Consider the following 15980-nt stretch of genomic DNA (forward strand, 5'->3'; position numbering starts at 1 on the left):
TAACCTATGACCCCTTTCGACGCATTTCATGACAAAGTATGTCCCTAAGGGCCCTAGGACCCCTAGGGACCCATTGGGAATGCATCAAAAGGGGTCACTAGGGGCCCTAGGGACATGTTATCATGAAATGTGTCAAAGGTGTCATAGGTTAACCTATGACCCCTTTCGATGAATTTTATGACAATATTATATTTAATAACAATAATCATACATATTACTATATATAATAATAATTATAATCATATATAATAATAATAATCATAATCATATGTAATAATAATATCAATGTCCACACTTCCCCCAAATATATTTCCCTATTAAAACACTCTAATTTATTTTCTTTCAAATTTTGCTCCCTCTAAAATTGTAATTGGAATATCTTTCCTCTCAAATTTCCCTCCAAAATTTCAATTCAAAAATCACGTACCTTATCAGATACCCAATTTCATATCGGGTATACAATTTCATATTGGATACCTAACTTGATATCGGGTATCCAATTAGGCTTAGTATTTACCAAGCCTATTTGGTCAATCCAAAAAACATGTTTGAGAAGGGTTTCATTGACACTTAGATTTCAGGTAGCCATCTGACAATGTTATTTTCATCAAAATTGAATCAAACAAAAAGGGTTTTTTATAACACTCTCAAGATTCCATCGATATAATTTATGTTCTGAGTTTGAGAAGTATTTATTAGTTAATTTTCAATGAAGATGAGTGTAAAATGTTGATTGACATACTGATTGAAAAATAGCTATAACTTTCAAATAGTGTAACATTTTTAAAATCCAAATGTTGCATCACATTCTATGCTTCACCTAGTATAAGAATTTTTTTTTTTAATTTGGTAAAGTTTTCTATTAGTTAAGGTGGTTAGACACGAGAGTTTTTTTCTAAAAAAGTTTTAGTAGAAAATTCATATTTGATTATTTATTTGGAATAAAAATACTCAAAAATATGCATCACATCTAGGCATGAGTATACTTTTTATATCTATAAAAATATTTAAAAATATTATCATTTGATTTTTATTAAGGCGGTCAGAGATACACCTACTTTTTATTTTTGCCCTAAAATTTTTGTAGTATTGCATTAAAATCCAAACTTTTGACCAAACAAATATTGTTTTCTCTAGATAAGGCCTAGTAGTTTAGAAACTACATTGAATTTCTTATATATTATTTTCTTACAACTTTTTGATATAAATTCTAGAACCACTTTAAAATTATGTGTCAAGTTGACATAACCCTGATTTGCTAGTTGTTCACTGCCACTTAAGGCCATAGTTTGGTCGACCATGATCTTGCACATACCCTATTATAATATCACACATAATTGAATAAATAAATCTTTAAATGGGCTTAAATAATTCTTTAAGTAGTTATTTTTTAAGTATCTATGTAGATGGTAGATCTTTATTTGTTAAAAAGGTTATAAATGAATAGAATCATACAAACTCATAGCTAAAGGTGTAACAAATGTAGACTTATGTCACAAGTTGAATGAGTAATGGAGAATTATAAAATATACTTAATTCAATAGTTTGATAGAGGATTTTTATAGTTAGTATAGTTTTGGTGTCTCAAAACTTCAATGTACCAAGATCTAGTATTTAACTTATGACAATTATATACAATCACTATTAAATAATTACATTAATCAATGAATATTTATACAAAATTCATTTCATTATTTACAACTAATTATTAAAAACAAATATTCTCAAAATAATATTATTTATATTATCATAACCTAGGATTAAGATTACTTTTGGACATTATGGATGTATTGTTACATATGGTTACCTAGCTAAGGATCAAGTGTTAGGTTTAAGATTTAAAGTTACATTTAGAATTAGGGTTTAACATTTAGGATTAAGCTTATTAATAATTAGGGTTTGGCTTAGAATTAAGGTTATCAATTTTGATTATATAATTTGATTAAAATTTTAATCAGTGTTAGGGTTAGGTTTAGAATTATGTTGAGAGTGAGATTTTACATCAAGGTTAATACTATGTTTATAGTTAGTGTGTAGTTTTATTTTTTTTGAATGGTTTCAAGGTAAGGCAGAACATTATGGATCGCCCAACCAAGTGATCCAAAGAACTAACCTAAAGTTTTACTAAGCAATAACATGTACAATAATAAATTAAGAAACATAAGAGATTACATTCCTTAAGCATCCCAAGACGTTGAGTCACATTTCATTTTTAAATATCTATACTAGAAGTAAAATAAATAACACATCCACATGAAAGAATAACTACAAGTTCAATCCATTTAAATAATATACATTTGTTCTAAATCCCACTTGGCATTAATTCAGAATGCACAATCATCCACTGTACATGTTATAGGGTATGGAAGGTTGAAAGAATATACATGTATCAAATATATTACATCATCCGTTTCTGATCCTTGACACAAAGTACAATAGAATAAGTAAAATCATTAAATACTTAGTTTTGTGTTTGGATCCCTTCACGGGGTGTTACACATTAAATACTTAGTTTTATGTTTAGGGTTTAGATTAAATTATTGTATAGTTATGGTTAGGTTGAGGTTAGACTTACGAATATAGTTAGTTTTACTTTCTTTGTTATATGGTTTACAAACTAATCTATAATTAATTACTATTTATTTGAAATAAATATAAAATATTGAATGTAATTACATGTTTAAACAATCCAATTTAATTTTTAAATGAACATCTAAAAAACTATTATTTAAATTAATAGATAAAATAATCTAAAGATAATATTGTTAATGTAATGGAAATTTACAATTCTACATATTAAAACTAAAAAAATTTAATAAAATGAAAGAAATATAAAGCGTAAAACTGAAAATAATTAAATAAAATAGTATAAAACAAAACAAAAAGCTCGGTATGCCAAAAAATAGCAATGGAGGGGTTAGTAGAACTCCAAAATGTGTTCCCATATCAATCCTAAAATCAGGCTCACATTTTCTAAAAATTTGAAATGAGCCAAAAAGCCCTAAAAAAGGGGGATTTGTAGTTTCCCGCAATTATGTACTCGATATTTTCAAATTGGTACCCAATTTTAAACATGTTATGTGCCCGATCTTAAAAATATTTAGGCACTTGATCCATGTTGCAGAAATCGGGCACCCAATTTTTTCAACATGGATCAGGTGCCCAAAGTTGGTTGTAAAAATCGGGTACATGATTCAAAGCAAATCGGGTACCCATTTCTGAGAGGTTTCATTCTCCAGAATTGACTTCTGCAAAATTGTGACCCAACTTTGTGCTCTTACCCAACTCCTAACAGGGTTGGGATCTCCTAATAGGGATTCAAAGTCTCCTAACAGGGACTCCTTATACTAAATTTTCTTGTTGACTACTAATAGGGTCCATCCTTTGACAAGGAACTTATATATTAGTATATTATCTAGTGGGTATCATCCCCATTGGGGTTTTCCCCTGGCTAGAGTTTACATAGTTAGAAAAATATGGTGTTATGAGTTATCTTTGTGCATGGTTATTCTTACTATTCAGAATTTCTTTTTTACTTTATTATGTATTGCTTAAAGTAAATAATAATATCTAGGTGGTGACTAAAGTTTGTAGATTACTAATTCACCCCACCTCTTAGTAATCCCTATTTCTAATAAGTGGAATCAAAGGTTGGTAATAGGTTTGAATCCCCTCGACTAAGGCCAAGGGGGTAAATATTGGACTAACCACTAGCCTTCCCCTTTGGGATTCATGAAATAGCTTAGCCACCTCCTACATTTTATAAGTCTAGCAGTTGTATGGGGCATTAATAGGGTGATCTTTTGCTACAAAGAAAACTCTAGCTTGTAACATAATATTCACAAGACTACTTTTTTAACTGAGTTACAACAATATATTAGTTTTAAATGAGCTAGATAGAATTTCATTATTAGTGAAAGGTTTGATTTACCATCTAGGGACAAGGAACTAATTTTGTAGTAAGTGATTCACTCCACCCATCACAATTACTCTCTACATTTCCAATAATTGGTATTAGAGTATTTGGTACTTGTAGGAAAGGTTTCAAAGACCTAAGATTAAGATCAAGATGTCAAACATAAGGGATATTTGCAAGCTTAACAAAGAAAACTTTTCAGCATGGCAAGAATTGATGAAACTATACCTTTCAAGCATTAGAGATACTAGTTTATTCTACTTGGAAAAAAAATATGTGTAAGCACCTAAACCTGTAGGGAACATACCTCTAGAGAATATTTAAAAATTGTTCTATTTCTCTTCTACCTACACCATTTTGTTTAGGACTTTGGTAAACCATATATTGCTTCAAAATATTATTACATTTTAAACAACTTACAACAAACCTCTAGAGAACATTAAAAAAAATTTCTATTTTTCTTCTAGCTACACCATTTTGTTAAGGATTATGGGCAACCACATATTGCTTAAGAATACCACTACATTTTAAACAACTTAGAAAAATCTCTTCAGTATATTCCCCCTCTTGATCCAAACTAAGAACCTTAACATTGAGAGTCATTTTATTTTCTACCATTATTTTAAATTCCTTTAAAATTCAAAAAAATCACTTTTATTTCTTATGAAATAAACCCAAGTATATCTACTATAGTTATCAAAAAAAATAAAAAAGTAATATGTTCCACCCAAGTGATTGATTTTGCATAGGACCATAAACATCCAAATGTGCTAGTTCAAGAATACTCCTTTCCTTTTCATTGGTTTTTATTGGAAATACATTTTTATGTTCCTTTCTTAAACCATCACAATTGATTTTTTCATCCTTAAATATTGGAAGATCTTGCACCATCTCTTTTCTTTGTAGATAAATAAGATATTTTAAATTTAAGTGACCAAATTGTTGACATAAAGGTCAATTTGTCTATTAGTGACTCAAAACTTAGTCAAATAGTTACATACCAAGCACTTGAGTTAGTTTTTCGTGTCTTCTGAGCTACACAGTGTTTATCGAGCCTCATAAACAATGCATAGTGCAAACTGAGCATAGCAGAGGCTACCAAGCTATTCAATGGAAGTGAAGAAGATTGTAGTGTGAACCAAGATATGGTATATTAACTAAGTTATACTATGTCTATCAAGCTCATAGTGTTAACAATGTGAATCTAAAGTTGACTAAGTAATGCAGTCTCAACTAAGTGATTCAATAGTTACCAAGTTTCTCAGTGTTCACCAAGTCACACACTGTTGACCAAGTTCAAACTACTTGGAAGTGATTAATATGGACCAAGCTTCAAAGTTCAACCGAGTGCCAGCGTTTATCAAGAGTTGACAATGCTTGTTGTGTATTAGAACATCACTAATTTTATCTTTTGAACTGAAGTTACAATGGTTGAGCTTTGTTAATTATGATCAAATTGGTATTATAGCCGATGCTAGTACATTATGATTTGGAGTGGTACATATGTAATACATAATACAATATCCAAATATATATGAGAAGAGATATAATGAGTAAGAGTGTGAATTGAAGAAAGCTACAAGTAGTATAAGGGACAACAGAGATTTATCTATCACAATCACATGATCATTACAATACAAGGAATCTCATCTAGCAAATCATAAATCAACCACTGATTCATCCTAACATGTACATATGTTAAATCATTTAATAGGGTAGACTTAATAGTCTTTGCTAAATCTCCTAACTGAGTGTATACTTCATTGTATGTTTATAAATCCTTTAACAAGGTGGACCTCACAATCCTTATTGCTCCTAATAGGCCAGATCATCAGAAGTGGTTAATTGTAAGCCTTAATAGGTTAACTTTATACTGTAATACTAGAGCTTGTGGGTATCATCCCCACCCCAGTTTTACTTTCTATTTGGAAGCTTTTTGGGTTATCATATCTTGTGTCAAAGTGTTATGAATGTTTATTTTATTTCATTCTTTCATGTATACAATTAGATCAAAATATTATATGAAAGATTAATTGGTGAAGTAAGATAATATTTTATTGGTTCCTGATTCACCCCTCCCCTCTTAGTGACCCTTGCCTACCTTATATTTCCAACACATATCACTTATGTATGTGTGTGTGTGTGTGTGTGTGTGTGTGTGTGTGTGTGTGTGTGTGTGTGTGTGTGTGTGTATGTATATATATATGTATGTATTTACATATGTATGTATGTATATGTATGTATGTATATATATATATATATACATATATATACATACATACATATACATACATAAATATATACATATATACATATATATATAGATATATATATGTATATATACCCATATATATGCATATATATATATGTATGTATATGTATATGTAAATATATATGTATATGTATATATGTATATGTATATGTATATGTATACGTATATGTATGTATGTATGTATGTATGTATGTATGTATGTATACACACACACACACATACACATGTGTATATCTGTGTGTGTGTGTGTGTGTGTGTGTGTGTGTGTGTGATGACTTTCCATTTTTGTGTTATGTTTATACAAACCTCTCATACACATTCCTATAAAAAGTACATTATTTTGATTTTTCATATCTTTAACTTGATAGCATATCTTCAAGAATTCAACTTCTAGACTTTGATTAGCAATTGTTGAAACTGACATAAAAATTTTCTTAATTACTAGGAAACACATAACATTAGAAAGTTGGTTTATACGACTGTTAGGTAGTTTTACACTTATATCACCACATCCTTTTACATAACGTGACCTATTATCTCCTAAATAGATATTTATACCATCATCTTTCCCTTAAAATGTTTTAAACTAATCTCTATGACATGACATGTTGATTGATGTCTTTGAATCTACAAACCAATCATTACAATCACTTGATTCAAGTCAAAGAGTGTAATCAAAATAAAAGAATAAATCATGAAGGTTATCACTTATTGTATTATCATCATTAACATAATTACCCTTATATTTATTAATTATGGACTCATCAATTTTCTTTTTATAAAATTCATATGTGTCATGAGAAAGTTTTCCACACTAATTACAATTTCTTTTTCTCGTTACATTTGATTTTGATGTTGCCCCACCATGACACCTTTTTTCTTCTTTATTCATTTGGTTGTCAAATTTACCCCATCCTTTATTCTTTTACCATCACTTTCTTTTAAATGCCTTGTCCTTCACAATCAGAGATGACTCTACACTTTAGAATCTAGTTTCTTTCTCTCTTCTTGTTGTAGATGGATACCTACCAAATTCTCAAAAGAAGTGTAATTTTACTTGCAACAAAACCAATAACGAAAACTTGATACTCACTAACCAATCCATTGAAAATAACTATTACTATATCAATGTTAGATATTTTTTTTCCAACATTATCTAACAAGAAGGTAGCAATGGAGGTGAACTTGGAGAGGAAAGAAGAGATTGTTTACAATATTCCTCTCTTTTTTGAATTAGATAATATTAGATGAATTAGGGGCCTTTGGCCGTGGTTATAATAAATGGGAACCAATTACAAATGGATGTGTTCAAATATCTTCTAGTAAAATTATCTTTTATTGATTTCTTTGAGAAAAGTCAACATATGTGAGTATTTTGTGTGTTGGGAGGAGAAAATTTTCTTGATGTTGAAACCCTTGTACTTTGAATTTTGTTGAGCTATAAAATCTTTTGATAAAGTCCATTTATGGGTGGACTTCACAACCTTACATTTCATTAGTTATTTAACTATTTTCTAGAAGAACTTGGGAATCATAAGATGGTTTTCTAATAATTGATAAGGAACCAACAAATCTCTTTCATTCTATATGTTCTCGTATTTTGGTGAAAATAGATGTTTTCCATGGTTGTCCAATAGAAACTTTAATCCAATCCTTAGAAGGATGGTGGAAAAAATCATTAGACTGTGAGATGTCCCTTTTAGATGCATGAAATATTATAAGACAAGGCACATGGCTAAACAATGTGGCAAAGATAGGTACTCTAAGAAAACTTCATGGTAGAAAAGTGTTGAACACAATACTACCCAATTGAAAATGGATGACAAGAAAATGAGTTTCTAATATGTTTTTAGTGAGGAAAATTTGTAAGAGCCTCGAGTAGTGTATGGTGATACTTCGCAAGAAAAATGAATAAATTTGAATCATGTTTCTCCTTTTCTTATGGCTTCTATTAATGCCAACATGACTAATGTAGATAATTTTTGAAATATCATTAAGGTTATTTCTATTCTAGAAGAAAGAGAAAAGAAAAGGACTTTTGAAGAACCAAGATCAGGACGATGAATTCATAATTGCTAATCTGTACAATAGAGTAAGTGCATCTTGAAATATGGTGATAATTTTGAGGGAAACCTTATCATTTAGAAAGATGAGCAAAACAAGCTAGAGAAGGTCATAGAAATTTTATAAGGAATGAGGAGGAAACAAGAGATGGATTCCTTCAAGATGTTTCTTCACTCAAAGAAAGAGGGCGCAAGATATAATTGCAATAATTTTTGGTATACTTATTATTGCTTGTTGGTTTTTACTAGCGCATAGGTCTCTTAGGGTTTACCTTTGATGGGGGGAGATGGGTTTCCTAGTTGTAGCCATGAACTACTTGGGCAAGGTTATATCTTGATTTGATTAATTAAATATAAAATATTACTGAGAAAAAATAATAAAAATGCAAAAGATTAAAAATGATATGAAATAAATTTAAAATCAATTGTTTTTAGTAGAACAACATGGTCAATATTTACAATATAATAGAAACCCTAGAACTAGAATTGAGTGTTCTTCTCTACTCTTTTGAAATTTTCTAATATATGTCAACTAGAGAGCCTTATTGAAAAAAGTAGTTATATATAATTTTTAGATGATATATTTGTTGGGCATACGTTGCAACAAAATTTTCATGTTGACAAATGATTCTTTAAATAAAACCTCTTTTATCTGAAACTCCTTCAGAATACAACCTTAATGGATATCCATAATATACATATTATAGTGTCTAATTTTATTTATTAAAAAAGTTGCCAACTTAGAATTGAATATGGTGGTTGTTAAAAAGATGAACCACAAAACATTAATATTAGATGTAAAGTCTGTTGTATTCTATTTTAATATTTAATGTTGAGATAAGGCTTCTATCTGAAACTCCTAAAGAGCCAACATAGATATTAGTGAAGATCATGAGATATAATTTTTTTTGTAAGTAGTTCTTTTTTTTTTAATCATTAAATAGTCAAAGCCTTGGATTTATATTGTTATAATAAGAAATTACAGAGTTCTTCATTGAAATAGGCACTGGTAGGAAAAAATGAAGTAGAAAACCTCCAGTCTTGCCTAGGACCAAAGTCCTATACAAAATACAATTTTAAAAGGGGCATTCACCAGTTTTATATTAAAATATATCTTTCTGGTCATCTAAAAATGCTTAGGCATTTATCAAAGAATCCTGATTTGATATTATTAATAAGAGGATCAGTGCCCATCACCTTAAACATCACACATTAATCTCTGCTAATGACAAATTTCTCTACACACATACAATTCAAACTAGTATTTGGGTTAGTTAAAATATCTAGTAGGAAGTGAGAGAAACTAATCCATATTACTGTACAATTTTAATAAAAAGTTGATAGTTTTTTAAATCTAAGTAATTTCTTATAGCACTATCTAGTTTTAGCTAGAGTCCTTGGACTAATAATATTTAAAACAATTATTACTATGTTATTTGACATCAAGTTAATCTAATATCTACTTTCTTGACTAGTTTATTAGTAATCTAAATGCTTATATATTAATTACTAATTACAGGGTTCGTATGAAACCAATGATTGAGAAATCTGTGATATCCTATGGTCTTATGTGTGACAAGGAAATCATGCATGATCCCTAATAATATTCATGGATATTCATTACCAAAATTAGATTACAATAAGGGAATCATGAAAATGACATAATAATAGAGAATGCTTGCAAAACTAAACTAGTATAAGGCTTCCGATATACTATCCTCTTCTGTACTAATTGTTAGAAAAGTGCATAGATTATATTTCATATTTAAACAATACTGAAATTATCATGCTAATAAAGAAGTGTGTGTTGGAAACTAGTGTGACAGTGAAACCATGATCTCCATGATTCAAATGCTAAACTTATCATATTATTAATATAAGTTTTCAAATTTACATAATAGGAACCATACAACAACTAATAGCTATAGCCAGAAAAGGAACTAAAAGAAACACAAAAAGGGCCACTCCTAGGGCAAGAGCCAATACTATACAACAATACAACCACCATGTGTAATAAAAACTAAACCTATGCCTAGGAATCATAGACAAAATAGAGCAAGCCATATAACCTAAACCACTAGAATACATGTATAACACCAAGCTTCCTTGTCCTTCTTCTAGCAGACCATCATGATCTCTTTGGCTTTGTCCACATCATCAACTTTTGAACCTGGTGGGAACACATAAACCATGAATTCTCTATTGGACTTAATGAAATTGAGTAGTATGAAATCCAACCTACCAAGATCTTCAAAATTGACGTCTGATTCCACATAGGCATCAAATGCTTGTACAAATTTAACCAACCAATCCTTATTAGGTTCTTCACGGACTCCTCTCCATATTAGCAGGATATTCATACAGGCCTTTATTACTCGCCATTTATTGAAGAACATTATATTATCTGTAATATACATTGATGACCTCCTAGCTACATTATCATGCAAAAGCTCCCCTAGTTCATATTCCATATAGACCTCAAGGAATAGGATGCACAACTTCTCATCCATGCTAAGACTTGTGTTTTCCATACCTACTAGCTAGGTACAATCAAATATGTTATAGCATAGCCTAACTATCTCCCCTTTCTCAATATTAGCCCTAGCCAAGCAACCTATATATGAGCCTATGAAAAAGTTTTTTGTTCCCTAGGTATAGTCATAATTAAAGACTTTCTCCTCAATAGGTCAGGTGATAGAAAACCTAGACATGTCATCTACTAGATTTGAAATCCTATTCCACCTCTCCTATTTTACAGACCCTCTAAACACCATTGTCCTTACTTCCAGAGCATGAAAGAGGGCAATTGAAGACTCCATACTAATAGAATGCCTACATGGCTTCCAAATAAAGAAAAACCGTAAAAAGTTTTAGGGATCTGAGCCTTAAATAAAAGATGACAAAGCACAAGGTACAAGAAGTGATTAATGCTAGACAGACATACTTGAAGAAAATTATTAAGAGACACTATATGGACATGATTAAACCTAATATTTAATGATTTTTTTCCTTAACACGTTATAAGTAATAATTGAGTTGCTCCATATACAAGTAATTCTAATAATTGCTCCTTTTAATGATGCAAAAGTGATTATCAATTCTACCTAAAATCTAGGCCTAACTCTTCTCATATCACTTAGAAATTGTTGTTCTCTTTACACACACACACACACACACACACACATATTCATATATATACGCATATACATACATACATACATATACATACATATATATATACATATATATATATATATATATGTATATATATGTATATATATGTATATATATATGTATATATATGTATATATATATGTATATATATGTATATTGATATGTCTATATATGTATATAGATTTGTATATATATGTATATAGATATGTATATATATGTATATAGATATGTATATATATGTATATACATATGTATATATATATGTATATATATATGTATATACATATGTGTATATATATATATTTTATATATATATATATGTATGTATATATATATACGTATATATATTTATACATATATATATTTATGTGTGTGTGTGTGTGTGTGTGTGTGTGTGTGTCTATGTATATATAGATACATATATATATCATTCTAAGTTGATATATGTGTAATATCTTCTCTCTCCACTCCTTGATTAGCTAGCTTATCAAAGTCTATATTACCTTCACGAAAAATATAGTGAATTCTAATCTCCTCAAATTTATCTATTAAACTAAGAACATTTTCAAGTTTCACGTTGAACACCCTGTTTGGTGTCTGATGCTTTCTAACTACATTTAAGATTATTTTTGAATCTCCGTCAATGATTAATTTTATAATCTTTATATTTAAGCTTAATCTTAAACCTTATTTTAATGCTTCTAGTTTGGCTGTGTTATTTGTTGCAATGCCCAAATGGTTTGGATCTTTTTACTATCTATTCTTCATTATTTTATTTCACTATACATCCCAAACCCACTTTCCCTTGATTCCCTCTAGATGCTCCATCAAATTTTAATTTCTTCCACCCTATCAAGGGTGGTACCTATTTGCACTCTTTCTTGGCTATCATATCCTTTATAGGGTAACCTAAGAGGGGATTAATTAGATAATGCCAAGTTCTCTTTACAATCCCATCACATTCTAAAATTGTCCCTTTTGACTTTAAATGTATTTATAAGATGAAAATTCATAACTTCCATGATGGATGCCTCAAATTTATTAAGAAATGTTGTCTTGCTAAATTCTACATTTTGAAATAATCATGTTTTTCTCTCCTTCTGGATTTTATCATAGATTCTAATCTTATTCTTGATAGATCACTCCCAAAGGAGGCCTTGAAAATCCTAGGGGAGTGGAGATGTCCAATTCAACTTGTTCTTAATCCAATACCAGCAATCTTGTGCAAAAGGGCACTTGAATAAAATATGCTCCATAGTTTTTGAATTATCCTTGTACAGGTTGCATCTAGATAGACCTTCAAATCCTATTTTAGAAAATTTACCTGTTGTTAATGATTGCAATGTGTGTTAGTCTATATGAGATAGAGGGTAGTGGCCACCGAGTGCATAAAACACGCTCAAAAATTGGCAACATGGCCAAACTTATCCTCCAGATCCATATTCTATTTTATTAGGTTGACAATGGACCTCTCTAGCTTCTCCACCTCTAGGTTTTCTAGCCCTTTGTCATATGCTTTTGCTATGACATCTTTTTGTTTAGTGTGATTTCCCCCCAAGTCCTTAACCTTTTAGTCCCTATCTCCCCCAATGACCTCTGCATGGGTATGGCTTTCCAAGTTACCCATCCTAACAGGTGAAGTGATTGTTCCTTGGTCTTCAATATTCTCTATTTTTTTTAGAATTTGGTGTTTGGGTATCAGTTTTGAAAGTAATAGAAACCTTGGAGGGGAAATGACTACTCTAGCCCTTTTTCATTATGTCCTCATTCTCACCCTCACTTTTGGTCTCTTCCTCTTCCTACTCCCCATATTTCCTTCTATTGACCATGCATTTAGGTCTATGGTCATACATCTTTCCATAGTTATCTGATTTAGACATATCGGGTGTTGTCAGGGGGTTTTTATCTCATAGCATTTTTCTTGGATGATTTATTCCCTTCCTATAAGAGGTACCAATATTCTCAACATCTAGGATTTCAAAATTTTCCTTCTTGATTTTCATAACCAAGTTAGTGGGGTCCTCATTAATCTTGGGTTTGGTAGGTGGGGGGGAGTTTTGGGCTGTAATTTTCAAGGTTTGAAATTTTTAGACTTGAGATTTGAGGGTGAAGGTCTTTGTAAAATTTAAAAAGACAAAAAATCAAGACTTGATGATAAACAAAGTAATTTTTTCCCATCCTCATGTTTATTCCTAATATTCCACACAAAGTCTTCTATAGAATATAATAGGAGGAAAGGGAAGGAATTACAATCCTTGGTCCAAAAATGGTTAAAAATAGGAAAGTAGTAGTAATAAAAGACTTGACTCTGTCCTCCATGGTAACATATTGCATTATGACATAGCAAACCATATCCCATAGTTCTAGAAGCATTTACCATATAAAACCACCATGGTAATGGATAGGGGCTCCATCATAGTGAAGGAAGTTCCTAAGGCTCATCTCATCTACCACTATTGCCTACTTCCTCCATGATTTTCCTTCCATTGATAGGCCAATTGTGTTAGCTATTAGTTCTTCACTAACATAAAGAGAGATCCTATCAATAGTAACATAACGCTTCTTCCATGAGCCCACAAACTCCCAAGTGACCATCTCATCATGGCCCTCGATGCTCTCCATGAAAGGGATGAATCTACCTTCCTTCAAATGTAATCACACAACTTTGTGTTCTCTAAACTCTCTCTCAATTCTTGACAGTTCAATTCTCAAATTTGCTACCTTCATTACTTCATCTTCATCGAGGTCCATAATGAGATCTTCTTCCCCTTCCTTAAGTTTGACTGCCATATCCTTCATCTACTTCAAAAAACTATTCAAAAAAAACTAGAGTTGAATACTCATAGACCAAGCAATGAAGTTTTAAATTATGAAAACCTCTAGTGAATAAAGGTCATTTGGGTTTCATAGCATTTAAGCTAGGATAATCATTTTTCTTAAGTTGCTAGATCATAATAAATCTGTGATTTCCTTTTGAAGCCAAGTCTTAATATTTGGAAATCCATCTTGGATGATGTAAAATATCATCCCAAATATTACATTGAATACTAACTTTCCAGTTATCATCACAAGTAATGATTACAAAATTTTTTGCTAAAGGATATTTGTTAATCAACATAAAGATATCCTCCAAAGTTAGCACCATCATAATTCAACCCACCAAACAAACTAAATAATTAGTGGCCATGCTAATAACCATCACCAAGCTAGCCATGATGAGACTATCCCTATCATACATCAACAAATTGCACTCCATCATTAAAGGGCCTCTTTTTGAAAATGTAATTTGATCGACACCACAAGATCTTGCTCATTTTTTCAAACTTGAGCTTTGATGACATTGTGTCCATATCCCACCAAGATGTCTCCCACTTGATTTCCTTCTCTATAGATGTGGTGTATCTTAAAATCTTTTAAACCATTTAGGATACATTGGGCATCTCTAATAATGAATGTGGTATTCCAACAAATCATAATATTTCCCTTGACAACTTTGATGACTAACAAAGAATCTCCCTCCACAATAAAGTTTTGAATTCCTATTCTACTAGCTAATTCCACTCCCCATAGGAGTCTGATTGCTTATACCACATTACTTTAAATGCTTCCACATTTTCTAGATTATCCTCTACCACAAGATCCTTGTGCATTTCAGAGTATTCCTCTAGTCACAATGCCCTCCCAATGCTTGGACCCATCAAAATTCAATTTCAACCCACTCATGGGAGGTGCCTACCACTTAGTTTTCATCCTCTTCTATAGCTTAGTATTATCAACTCTGTCAATAACTTGATTGATGGTCCAAAATTGTGCCTAGTCCCGCTCAATTTGCGTATGTGTGTGATTGGAGGGGGCAGGAGGTGGTTTCCATTTCTAGTTTACGGAACATTCACCCAATCCTCCCATAATTTTATGTATGAAAACTCCCAAAGGGGTACTTTTATCTCTATAGATAATGTTGTTCTTTTCTTTCCATATGTTCTAGTAGAAATAGGGGGAATGGCCTTCCATTTCAATTAAGGGCTTGCATAAAGGAAATTTCCATCCAAGGATAAATTTGGAAACATGACTATTGAACATCCATGACATTATGAGTGGACTAAATATAGTCTTCCAAACTTGGGTAAAATAGTAGTAGTGGATGAAAAGGAAAATGATAGATTCTTTGTCATTATGACACAACACATACCTATTGCACATCTGAAAGACATGCTTCTTAAAGTTATAAATGGTGAGGATGTTGTTGTACATAACTGACCACTAGAAGAAATTAATTTTCAGGAGAAAATGGGAGTTCCAAACATTCTTCCACTCCAAACCTCCCTTCTCACCAATCATAATATTATATGCCTATTTTATACTAAATTCTACACTTGAGTTTTTATGCCATATTGTTTTATCCATCTCAGGTAATGATGAAATGAAAATCTCCTTCAAGAGAGTCCACAATTCCTCATATAAGGTTTTGTTTTCCCTATTGAAGTTTTTAGTGTTGAAGGCTTTCCACTCTTTGTGATGGATGTGGTCCTTCACCTTTTACCCTATCTTGATCTCC

Source organism: Cupressus sempervirens, chromosome 7 (assembly GCF_028749045.1).
Source record: "Cupressus sempervirens isolate cs-2001-9-10 chromosome 7, ASM2874904v1, whole genome shotgun sequence".
NCBI lineage: Eukaryota > Viridiplantae > Streptophyta > Pinopsida > Cupressales > Cupressaceae > Cupressus > Cupressus sempervirens.